At 37.7% G+C, this 13,214-nt stretch overlaps 1 protein-coding gene across 17 annotated transcripts in view; it reads left to right on the top strand.

Moving 5' to 3' along the window:
* Positions 1 to 13,214, top strand: part of BAZ2B (bromodomain adjacent to zinc finger domain, 2B) — a 331,540-nt gene that overhangs the window by 172,617 nt on the left and 145,709 nt on the right. The window contains exon 1 of one of the 17 annotated variants that reach the window (XM_014534092.1): positions 3,628 to 4,127. The exons of the other annotated variants lie outside the window; for them this stretch is intronic. The gene's annotated coding sequence lies outside the window, so the exon portion shown is untranslated. Of the gene's footprint in view, positions 1 to 3,627; positions 4,128 to 13,214 lie in introns of those variants that run through there. 17 annotated transcript variants of the gene reach the window in all.

The raw sequence follows: 13,214 nt of genomic DNA, 5'->3' as shown, positions 1-13,214 counted from the left end.
TTCTGCTGTTAGGGTCAGTTTGCATATTACCCTACTACTATATAGAATAGAGGCCTGGTGCACGGGCGGGGGCTGGCTGGTTTGCCCTGAAGGGTGTCCTGGATCAGGGTGGGGGTCACTGGGGTGCTGCCTGGCCAGCCTGGATGAGGGGATGATGGCTATTTGCAGCTGGTCACACAGCCTTCAGGGTGGGGGTCCCCACTGGGGTGCCTGGCCAGCCTGGATGAGGGGATGATGGCTGTTTGCAGCTGCTCACACACCCTTCAGGGTGGGGGTCCCCACTGGGGTGCCTGGCCAGCCTGGATGAGGGGATGATGGCTGTTTGCAGCTGCTCACACACCCTTCAGGGTGTTTTGTTTAGCTTCTACATTTGCAACATAGTACATAGTTGCTTAGAGTTGCAACTCAGAGGCCGGCAAGTGAGGCGGGGAACGTTGGAGTCTGCAGTCACTGGAGCAAGCAAGCCTCATGTTCGCTTCCAGCTGCCTGGCTGCCGGCCGCCATCTTGGCTGACAGTTAATTTGCATAAGGATATGCTGATTAGCCAATGGGAAGGGTAGCGGTCGTATGCCAATTACCATGTTTCTCTTTTATTAGTGTAGATTGCTGTGTATTTCACCCCACCAATAACATAAGAAGTAAATCCTATGCAAAGATTCATACTCTAAAATGAATCAAAATTAGAGCAGACTGAATGGGAATATAGGAATCTAGAAACTCTAAGTCAGATTTCTCTACTTAGTTAGAAATGCTAAACTGAGTAGGAATAAAAGTCATCATGGATTGGGCTCCCAGGCTTTTGAATTGTGCAGAATTATAGGAGGTCCCCAATGAAGAAGAGAGGAACTGTTTTAAGTGAAGAAGAGAGGTCCTATTTAAAAGTCTGGACCTACCCACCAGTCTTCTATCTTCATCTGGTCTGGAACCACAGTTATTGCTTACATGCCTATTTTACTTACTCATGCAGCAGAAGAACTTCAATTTAGAAAATGAAATATGAGTTTGGAATATGAAAATGAACTGAATTTAACAAGATTCTGGACTTGTTATTTGTTTGTTTAAAGACCTAGATTGGACAAATTGCATAAGGCTTCCTTGCAAAATGGTTTATTTTCTGGGTAACCTTACATTGTTATGACCCTGGCTTATGCTGAGGAAATATTATTTAATTTTTATAAAGATACTATTGAGAAAGTTATTGTATTGTCCAATATTGAATTAAAAAGTATATAAGAAATTCCTCTCAATTCTGGGTATTAGGAAGAGCTTTGGTACTTGTTTGTAAAATACATCATATTGAGAGTATTTTCTAATTTGATCTTTGTTTTGGAATAATATGGGATATAAATAATCATGAACGCCTACTTATTGCCCACAGAAGGCAAGCAAATAAGATATTTTCTTTCTTCTTGTGTACCCTCCCCTGCCTCCCTCTTTATTTTGCACAAATTTCTTTCTTTCTTTTTCTTTCTCTCTTTCTTTCTCTTTCTTTCTTTCTTTCTTTCTTTCTTTCTTTCTTTCTTTCTTTCTTTCTTTCTTTCTTTCTTTCTTTCTTTCTTCCTTCCTTCCTTCCTTCCTTCCTTCCTTCCTTCCTTCCTTCCTTCCTTCCTTCCTTTTCTCTCTCTCTCTCTCTCTCTCTCTCTCTCTCTCTTTCTTTCTTTCTTTCTTCTTTCTTTCTTTCTTTCTCTTTCTTTCTCCCTCTCTCTCTCTTTCTTTCTATTATTAATTTGAGAGAAAGAAAGAGAGAAACACCGATTTGTTTTTCCACTTACTTATGCATTCATTCCTTGCTTATTCTATATGCCCTGACCAGAGATCTAATCCACAACTTAGGTGTTTCCCTGACTATGCTCTAGCCACCTGAGCTACCTGGCCAGGGCCTTTGTAAGAATTTCTTAATCTCTTCTGTGAGTTCTTAGACTTGTTAGGGGGGCAGGGGTACCCTTTCTGGAGTTTTTGACTTTATAGAGCTATCTGGTGTAGTTTGTTGCACTAAGTGTGCCCTACAAGAGTGCCTGACTGAGAGAACAAGTGAGGCTGAAATCTATCCTAATGGAGAAAAAGGTGCCATTTTCTCATTTATCAGCTCAGTGGGGAGAGGGGGGCGGTTCCCCTAACTCACAGGGCAACCTACCTATTAGGTTTTTCCCCTGCTCTTTGAATTGTAAATTCTTAATACCAAACTTGCTGATTCTTGATAAGAGCTACCTTGAATGAAACAAAATTTCAAATTTATTTTCTTTACCTCTATATTTTTATTTTATTATTTTCAAAATTTGACCCATTATGGGAAACTAAGATAGTCATGAATATTTGAAATAATTTTCTAATTTAAAATTTTGTTTTGTTTTGATATTTGAATTACATAGTCAAAACTACGTGTTTAGTAGGAATTATATCTTAAATTTTCTATAAAGGAAATAAATGACTATGTTTTGCATTCCACGTAACTATAGATATTTGAATTATTTAATTTGACCAAGAAACCCAACTGGAAGTAATTTCTTAGTCATGGTTTTCTGGAAATTTGCTATTTCATGTGTCATCATAGTACAGGTGGTGATTTCTGACTTGCATTAATATTGTTCCATATTGAATACGTATTCCTTTCAAATGACACACATTAAATATTTGTAATGAGACTTATTCTGAGATTCTGTTCTCTTGGCAGTTATCTACTTGGGTGTTCTTTTTGTTATTGATTTTATCGACACTTTGTTTTGTTTTCTATTTAAGTATATTAGAATTTTATTTTGCAAATATAAACTTTATTGAAGTAGTATAATTAAATGTTTTGATATGGCTATATTGTAAAAAGGGTTTTTAAGAGCTATTTGCTCTAAAATCAAAGCATGTATGTTATAATAGGACAGAGATGCATGGACTTAGTATACATAGAAATTTTAAGAGAAATGCAATATTTTAGATTAAAAAGAATCTCCTAAATATTTAAAGTAGTGAATTTGTTTATCCTTTTCACAGAGTGTTTGTTTTCTACCCTTAATTAATTTAAATCAAACCTCAGTCAACTCTACTAGAAATTTTAAAGTGAAGAAACAGCAACTAGGGGAACAAAATTAAGGATAAGGAAATTTCATTTTCAAACTAACAATATAGGTAATTTTTGAAAATGCTCTTAGGTAAATATTTTGTGGCTTTTTTGAAATATGAATTTAAAATGATGATGGGAATAGCTTTAAGTTATGTAATCTTTTTAAATATATCATTGAAAATTTTTTTTCAAAACTGCCACGTAAGTTACAAAGTAGTCTTATTTTGCAGAAGCTTGTTCTAATAAGAATAGGCTTATGCTTTGAATAAAATTTAATTTGCTCTTTAATTCAGAGACTTCTTTTATCCACTTTCCTGAAGCAGTTTCAATTTAAAGACTTTTCCTTATATTTAGCAGGTTTTTTGTTTTTAAGCAGTTATTCTTAGTTTTTTTAAACCTTGTTAGCATTTCCTTGCTTTTACAATTTAGATGCCAGAAGTAATTTTTAAAACGTGCTTATTAAATAATTTTTTTCATGCATTCCTTATTCTAAACTCTGTGCCAATGCATGTCTGGAATAAACCCTCCTTTAAAAAAAAAGAAAAAAAAAGAAAGCCATAACTCTTTATTGTCTGTTTTGACATTAATAAAATTAAGAAAGGAATGAATTCTTAAGACGTCTCCTTACCTGGTTTAGTTTTGTCACGTGAGCATTCACGGTTACTGGTGATCTAAGTGCTCCACCTGCCTTTCAGTTTGTTTACCAGGAAATCAAGATGTGTAAACTGCAGGAAGTACTATTTGACCCTCTCCGACAGTATCTCATTACAATAATTGCTAATCTCTGAATAAGACAGCCATGTTTTGTGAGTAACAGAGAGAGAGGTTGTGTTAGGTAGATTTTAGGTGTTTTAACAAATACAGCATTGTAAATGCTTACTTGGATTATGTTTTCATGATAGCTTTTGATAAAAGACATATGGTGACCTATGGGGTCAGCACAGCTAGGACACAATAGTAGGTATTCTTTCATGCCTTTTAACTGAAAAATTTCACGGCTTGTTGTTTTGGAGTGCTGTCACTGCTCTGAATCGAAAGGATAATGGCTACTTCCTGATTAAACCCACTCTCCACAGTAAGCTCTTAATGTTATACTGTATGTCTTTTTTTCCTGTAAATGCAATAATAGTATTTGGTGTTTCCTTTTTATCACTGTCTTTTCACAGATATATCTGTTATAAATACAAACTGAAGTTGAAGTTTACAATTAGAGTAGGAACTACTGTTTTAACTTTGTGAGATTTTTTTTCTGAATGAAAAAGTATTTTTGTTTAGTATCAAATCCAACCATCTCATATGCTTATTGTAGATTTTTGGTTAAAGAAATTCGCTTTTTAAGAAGACAATGAAATGATAAATTATATTAAGCTTTCAGTTTCTTGGCATTCTAAACAAAATCTTAAAAAATAACTTAAGTAGTAAATAAGATTTATTTATTCAGGGAATATTTGGATAAAGCAATTGTATTTGTATTTAATAAATTTCATAAATGGATTTACATATGTTGTCATAATTGTTGATAATTGTTTTAGTTATTAAGTTATTGTTCTTAAATTAGTTCAGAGATCCTTGTGATATAAAAACAATATTAAGTCCTCAGCATTTAAGAAGGAAATAAAGAGCTTCTTAGTTTTAATCCTGAAGCTGGCAGTCACTCCATCTGTCTTGGGACAATCATTTAAACTGCTTATCTAAGTTTTCTTGTCTGCTGTTCATATGAGGGCTAAGTAAAATATGTATGTTTGTTATTTCTTTATGAGGGTACAAACTACAAAAAATGAGTTTTCAGAAGTATTTTATAAGATGAAGAACTGACTGTGTAGACTAGGAAACCATTTAGGAATCATAGTAGACAGGAAAGTAACAGAAAAATTATTTCTATTATAAAATAATATAAAGTAAGTTTTAAAATAAATATTATATAACTGATCTTTTACTTTGAACAGAACTGTTAGTTATGCTCAACTCTTAATATATCATTACCAAAGGATTATACCTATTGTTGGATACATGACTAAAGTCAGAGGTGGAAAGCTAGATACTTAAATTATTTAACTTATTCTCAGAAGCCTTATTCCTGGAAATAAGATTATTCAGAGTAGAGGAAAGAATGTGTATATTTATTATAGGTCTGTAACTATAGTTTACCTAAATAGTAGGATGTTTAATTTTTAAACTCTAGTATTAGGTATATTGATCATATTAAAGGAAACATGAAATTATTAAACATTGAAGGTAGTTATTAAAGATGGCTATAGAATCAAACATCCAGAAATATTTAAAAATATTCTGGGATAATGTAAATAGAGTCTTACTTTTGTTGAGAGTTAAGGTACTTGTTTTTTGTTTGCTTGTTTGTTTTGCAAATGCTTACCAGTTATTTTAGGTAACTCATTAATTTTTGATAAAAATTATTGGCACATAATAGAATCTCTAAAGAGATTCTACAGATCAGCTAATGAATATTCTAGCTTAGTTACTGAAGTAGGATTTATAGTAGGTCCTCGATTTAATTTGTAATAACAAGTAATATATGTCATTTACTAAATGCTTAATATGTGCAAACCACTCATACAATTCTTTGTAGGAGAGACAGATTTTTACCTTTACCTTTACCCTCTTAGAATTCTTTTTGGCTGAGCCTGAAAATTAAATTGACATTACACAGATCAATAGGAGAAAAACATACAAACTTATTTAATACAAGTTTTATGTGACATTGGAGTCTGTATAAGGAATGAAGATCCAAAGAAATGGTGAAACCTACTTGTTTTATATTAGGTTGAACAAAGAGGCAATTGTTGAAAAGTGACTAAACTATGTGGGGAGGCTAAAGGAAGATAAGAATTATTTAATAAGAAATAGCAGAAAATTTATTTCTATTATCACATAACTGACCTTTTACTTTGAACAGAACTGTTAGTTATGCTCAACTCTTATATATCATTACCAAGTTGTTATATCTCTTAGATACATGACTAAAGTCTTTTTATGTAGAATTCTTTGGGTTTCAATTTTTTGTCCTTGGTGATCACAATGTTACTTTTCCTTTTGGTTTAGGGAGTACAGCTTTCATATAGGAATTTCATTTCCTGCCTTTAAGAAAAAGAAGGAAGGTCAGAGTATTTTTCTTAGTTTGCTTTTTGAATGCCCTTAACTGGAAAGTCAATATGCTAGAGCAGCATGTTTTGGAGTGGCATATTCTGAACTGTCACCTTTTATATTCATAACAATCACATGAGGGGCAGGTAACATCATTGCCCCCATTTTTACTAAAAAGGAAATAGTTGTAGATAATTTAAATAATTTCATCAATGTCTTCTAGTCAGTGCTAGAGCCAGACCAATTCTAACAGAATCTAGAACCCAGAACTCAGTCTTCAGTGTCATGCTTTAAGCATTGTGTTTATATTTTAGAGGTAATAAAGGTGCTTACACATTTGACTTCAGTGGTTTTATTATTTCATCAACAATTTATTAAATATTATGGAGTGCTTACTAAGTGTCAGGCACTGTAAGGAAGTACTGGTTGATGAGGAGGAAAATCCCTTGTTTCAAAGAATTTACACTTTAGTGGAAGAGGCAGAAAATTAACAGGCTATTACCGTAGTGTGTTAACTGATATAATAGGGATAAGCACAGGATGCTAAAAGAGACACAAAGAAGTAGCTAATGTATTTTATTTAATTTGTATTTATTGAGTGCTGTTCTAGGTACATGGGATATATCAGTAAAGAAACTCTTAAAGGTCTCTGCTCGTGTGGATCATAGGGGGGTGGGGGATAAACAATAAGCATAATCCTATATAATAAAAAGCTAATATGCAAATAGACCAAATGGCGGACCAACCAAACAACCAGTCGCTATGACGTGCGTTGACCACCAGGGGGTGCACGCAGCAGGCGGCAGAGCGCGGAACATGGTAGGCATCCGCTGCTGTGGGATGGTGGAGCAGGTAAGCGAGGGTGCCAGACCAAGGTGGGGCACCAGTCACTGTCATTGGGGTGAGCCTGTGGTGGTTACTAAAAATTCTTTGTTCACATGTGCCGCGGTCCCACCCGGCATTTGCACCTGCTGCCAGTGCCAGCCCTGCTCACACCCACTGCCGTGCCTGAGCCGCCGCTTGCACCCGCTGCCAGTGCCCGGTGCCGGCCCCAATCGCTCGGCGCAATAAGCAGGTGCAAGCAGTGGCTGCCAGCCCTGATCGCCCCTCAGGGTTTCTCCACCTCCCCCTGCTCCTAAGGGAAGGTAGGGGCAGCAGCTGCTGCTTGCACCTGCTGATGGTACCAGCCCTGCTCGCACCCGCTGCTGGCACCAGCCCCAATTGCTCCACACAGTCTGCGGGTGCGAGCGGGGCCGGCGCAGTCAGTGTGTGGGAGCTGTGGCGGCTAGAGTGGGGCTGCCGGAAGATGAGATGGGGGGGCCATGGTGGAGGGGCCAGGCGGGAGCACAGAGGATAGGCTGACATCTGCCTCTATGCCCACCGCAGCCTTGCGGCCCTCAGTCCCTTTCAAGGTGCACAAATTCATGCACTGGACCCCTAGTACATAATAAAGTATATGGTGTATTAGAAGGTGACTAGTGTTATGGAGGAAAAAAAAAGTAGAACAGGATAAGAGGCTGTGGTGTGGTAGGTTGCAAGAACAAGGAAGGTTGCTTATGTGTATATTTTTGGGAAGAGCCTTCCAAGCAGAGGGCTTGAGGCAGGAAGCATACCTGGAGTGTTCAGGTCAATGAACAGAGGCCAATGTGACAGGAGCAGAGTTTGGGAGAAGGGGAGGAGTAGAAGGAGGTACTGATAGAAGTAATGGGCAGGTGGGACTTAGAGGCACCATTGCAGGGCTTTTAGTAAATTTCGCTGATATTTTTAAAGTATCACTTTAGTTGCCAAGTTAAGAATATAGTTGACTCTTGAACAATGTAGGGGCTAGGGTCACCAACCCCTTGTGTAATCAAAAATTCATGATAGCATTGAATACCCCAAAACTTAACTACTAATAACCTGTTTACCAGAAACCTTACCAATAGCATAACAGTTGATTAACATATGTTGTGTGTGTGTGTGTATATCTACACTAATAAAAGAGAAACATGGTAATTGGCGTACGACCGCTACCCTTTTCATTGGCTAATCAGTGAGTATATGCAAATTAACTGTCAGCCAAGATGGCGGCCGGCAGCCAGGCACTGAAGCGAGCACGAGGCTTGCTTGCTGCAGATTCCAACGTTCTCCGCCTAACTTGCCAGCCTCTCAGTTGCAACTCTAAGCAACTATATACTATGTTGCAAATAAGAAGCTAAACAAAACCCCAGAAAAGGGCTTCCATTCAGCAGGGCTCGGACCGCAACATTGTATCTATGTTTTCAGCAGCGAGGCCTCAGAGCTAAAGCTGGCCCAGAAAAAAAAAAAAAAGAGAGAAGAAAACAAGGAGCGGTTGGAAGCTTTAGTCACTCGCCAGCCGGAAAACAGCCCTCAGCCCCTCACCCAGACTGGCCAGGCACCCCAGTGGGGACCCCCACCCTGATCCAGGACACCCTTCCCCCCCCCGCCCCCCGAGTGCACAAATTTTTGTGCACCGGGCCTCTAGTATATATATATATATATATTATATACTGTGTTTACAATAAAGTAAGCCAGAGATAAGACCCCATTAAGAAAATCATAAGGAAAAGAAAATACATTGACAGTTCTGTATGTATTTATTGAAAAAAATCTGCATCTAAGTGGACCATGCAGTTCAAACCCGTGTTGTTTAAGGGTCAACTGTAGATTGTAACAAGGCTTTGACCACTGGCCAGAAGCTCTTAGAGTAAGCTAAGTTATTGAAGGTGGTGGCTTGGAGAAGGGTGGTAGCATTCAAAGTCTGGATGTTATAAGGTACAATCAAAAGCTTTTTCTGATGGATTGGATGTGGGATATCAGAAAAAGAGAAGACAAGATGACACCAAGGTTTTTGGCTGAGCAACTATAGAAAGATGATCTTTCAGTCAGCTGTGAGATAGGGAAGGTCTTCAGATGAAGCAGGTTGCGATAATAATTGGGGATTGGAGGTTTGGTTTTAGATGAGATACCTTTTTAAATGTCTCTTAGATATTCAAGTAGAGGTGTGTTTTTTTAAAACTATATTTTTATTGAAAGGAAAGGAGAGGGAGAGAGATAGAAACATCAGTGATGAAAAAGAATCATTGATCAGCTGCCTCCTGCATGCCCCCTACTGGGTATCGAGCCTGAAACCTGGGCATGTGCCCTGACTGGGAATTGAACCCTGACTTCCTGCTTCATAGGTCGATGCTCAACCACTGAGCCACACCAGCCAGGTGCAAGTAGAGGTTTTGAGAAGGCTTTCCAGAGAAGGTACCATTCATAATGAGGCTGAAGAATGAATTGGATTTATCCAGTCAAAGAGGTGATTTTAATGAGATTTGAGAGCATTCTTTATACACTTAAATCTTGTCATTTTTTTACTTTATGTAGTTATGAACTACAGAGTAACATCTAAAAAGTAATAAATTTTAAAAAGTAACAAAATTGTTTACCTCAAAGAATAAATTATTTGGGGTAGTTAAATTTTCCGAGTATTTCAGTGGATATTGGATTTATGAGTTGTGCTGGGTACTTTTACATACATTGATTCTAAACATGGTGCCATAAGGTAAATATTATCTCATTTTACATTTGGAGAAACTGAGTCTGAGGGAGATAAAAATTGCTTAAGGTCATTGATATATTAGGTGATGGGTTTGGATTCAAATCTAGGTCTTTAGGTTCCGTTGCCCATGCTCCTTTTTTTAAAAATGTGTATTTTTGCTTTGTAAAATTTCCAACTTTTGTTTAAGGTTTCAAGAAGTTGTCTTTAAACATTAGTCTGCACTGTATACTGATACTCTTGGGACATACGGTTTATAGATTCTTGGTCATGGAGTAAGACTTGTTGGTTTCTTGACTTCTTATGTCACTTTCAGTACAGTTATCTATTACTGATGCTCCCTCCACTTCTAGCCCCCATTCCCAGTGTAGTGCTTAATACGTGGTTAGAAAATTATAGTTACTATCATCATCTTTATCTCTGTTTCTAATGTGCTGTGACTTGGGGAATCACAACCCAAGCTTTTTGGAATAATAATAATTACAAAACCTCAGAGATTAAGGACATAAGGATTTAATGAAGAATGAGTTTTAACTCATGTACATATTTTGCTGATGGAAGCCATTTTTTTGTTTGCTTCCTTCATCAGCTGTTTTCCGGGAAAGTGAATTTGATAAGTAGGTGAGTTCTGGCTGGAAAAGTAATATTCTCTGAGATGCCAGTGGACATTTTCACTGAAAAAGTGACATACTAGTAGGTCGTTGTATGTAGATCATTCTACTTCAGGAGGGAATAGAAATATAGTTGTTCATTGAAATAGATTTACTTTTGAGGTAATGATGCCGTCTTCTAAAAACTTAAAATGTTTGCCTTTAGGTCAAAATATAAGTTATTTCTTAAATTTCATGTGAGTTAATACTGTTTACATTTATGATATGTTTTTAAGACCAAGTCATTCAAACATTCTGCAGAAAATAAATATTTTAGCAAAAACATGTTATACAATTTAAAAACTACTAATTTTGAAAAAGAACAACCTGCTGTGAATTAAAATAGTCTATTAGCCTAAAAGATCATTTTAAGGATATACTAATGACAGAGGTAAGAAATTTACCTAGCATTTATATTTCTGTTCTATAAATATATGACAATTTCAAATGTGCTGTTTTATTTATTTCTCAAGATTTTATGCTGTTTTTTCAAAGAAACAAATACATATATGATATATATACATATATATCTTCTATAATAATAAAAGCATAATATGCTAATTAGACTGGATGTCCTTCCGGAGTAAGCTGGGTCTACGAGGGAAGCCCAGGTCCTGGGTGCCTGCCAGCAGCCGGAGGGAAGCCAGCCCAGGTCCCGGGTGCCAGAGGGAAGCTGGTGCTGGCAGCCAGGGGAAGGAAGGCCTATTCTTGCATGAATTTCGTGCATCGGGCCTCTAGTATATATATATATATATTATCCTTTCTATTCCTTTCTCTAAAGGCTTCTATTTTTATTATATCCCAAATACATATGTAGAAATTATTTTAAGATCACTGTAATCATTAAATAAGCTTACATTGGTGTGTTTTTTCCAATTACATTTTACTTTCAGTATTATTTTGTGTTGGTTTCAGGTGTACAGCATAATGATTTGATAATCATATACTTTATAAAGTGTTCCCCCCTGATATTTCTGGTACCCACTTGGCTCCATACATAGTTAAGGCAAATATTATTGGCTGCATTCCCAATGCTGTACTTTACATAATAAAATAATTTCCAATTTGTACTTCTTAATTCCTTCACCTCTTTCACCCAGTCCCCTAAATTCCCTCAATGAACTTTTTTTTTTTTTTTAAATATTTTTTATTGATTTTTTACAGAGAGGAAGGGATAGGGATAGAGAGTTAGAAACATCGATGAGCGAGAAACATCGATCAGCTGCCCCCTGCACATCTCCCACTGGGCATGTGCCTGCAACCAAGGTACATGCCCTTGACCGGAATCGAACCTGGGACCTTTCAGTCCGCAGGCCGATGCTCTATCCACTGAGCCAAACTGGTTTCGGCTCAATGAACTTTTTAAGTAAAAGTTCTGGTTGTCCCCCAAATACCCTTTTTTATTATAACTAAATTATCTAATTTAATATTTTAGTTAATTCTGTTCAGGATTTAGAAGTATATATCCTGAACATTTCTTCTTAAGCATAAAAATATTTATATAGTAGTCCTCTCTTATCCTCAGTTTCACTTTTCATGGTTTCGGTTATCTATGGGTAACCATGGCCTGAAAATATTAAATGGAAAATTCTAGAAATGAACAGTTTTAAATTGTGTGCTGTTCTGAGTGTGTGTTAAAATCTGTTGCCATCCTGCTCAGGACTTGAATCACCCCTTTGTCCAGCATGTCCATGCTGTATATGCTACTCATCTGTTAATCACTTAGTAACCATCTCAGTTATCAGATGGACTGTCACGGACTCATAGTGCTTGTGTTCATCTCACAGTGCTCAAAGAACCCTTGTTACTTAATAATGGCCCAAAGCACAAGAGTAGTGATGCTGGCAATTCCGATATGCCAAAGAGAAGTCGTAAAGTGCTCCCTTTAAGTGAAAAGGTGAAAGTTTTTGGCTTAATGCAGAAAGAAATCATATACTGAGATTCCTAAGATCTATAGTAAGAATGAATTTTCTATCTGTGAAATTGTGAAGAAGGAAGAAGAAATTTGTGCTATTTTGCTGTGAGAGAAACCAGTTTCACATAACTTTTATTGCAGTATATTTTTATAATTGTCATATTTTATTATTAGTTATTGTTAACCTTTTACTGTGCCTAATACATCATAGGTATGTATGTATAAGAAAAAAACAGCATATATAGGGTTTGATACTATCCACAGGGGTCTTGAGAAGGGAGGACTAGAGCATGTTAAGTGTTAGCATATTTCTCTACTATTTTGTTTTATTTTTTTATTTTGGCAGTGTCTTGTCTTTGATTCAGTTGGGGGAAAAGGAAAATGACTGGCCAATCAAAATTTCCTGTTAGAAGTATTTTATCATTGCTTATCCTAATATATAAAGAGGTAATATGCAAATTAGGCCTGGACACCATAACGGAATGACTGTTCACATGGTGGGCATGGCTGTAGGGCAGGGGGCGGTACTCCGGGTCTAAGTGCCATTTCCTCCAGCTCAGGCAGACTCCCCCGTGGCTCGCAGCCAAATCCCAACGCCGACCTGGGATTTACTACTTCACTGGAGCTGCTCCCCACACCCCCACCCCCTACCCCAGGACCGCGCTGCCCGCAGCAGGATGCCCTGGCAGTGTCCTGATAGATGGGCAGCCCTGGAGAGCCGAGTGGAGCGGGGGCTGCAGGGAGCCATGGAGAGGCAGGACCGCCGCCGGAGCAAAGCTCCCAGAGGTCTGAGGAGAGCGCCTGAAGGAAGAGGAAGCTTTGGCAAAGCTGCCAGCCAGGAGCCGCAGCCGGGGGTCTGCAGGTGCACGGACAGGCCCCCGCCTTAGGGGCGGCTCCCGAGCACCGTGGCTTCAATGAAGCAGCCAGCCAGGAGGTGGATGGTCCAAGGGG

This window comes from Myotis brandtii, unplaced genomic scaffold, assembly GCF_000412655.1.
Source record: "Myotis brandtii unplaced genomic scaffold, ASM41265v1 scaffold125, whole genome shotgun sequence".
Lineage (NCBI taxonomy): Eukaryota > Metazoa > Chordata > Mammalia > Chiroptera > Vespertilionidae > Myotis > Myotis brandtii.
The sequence above is the reverse complement of the archived record's forward strand: the minus strand, read 5'-3'. Positions and strand labels throughout refer to the sequence as shown.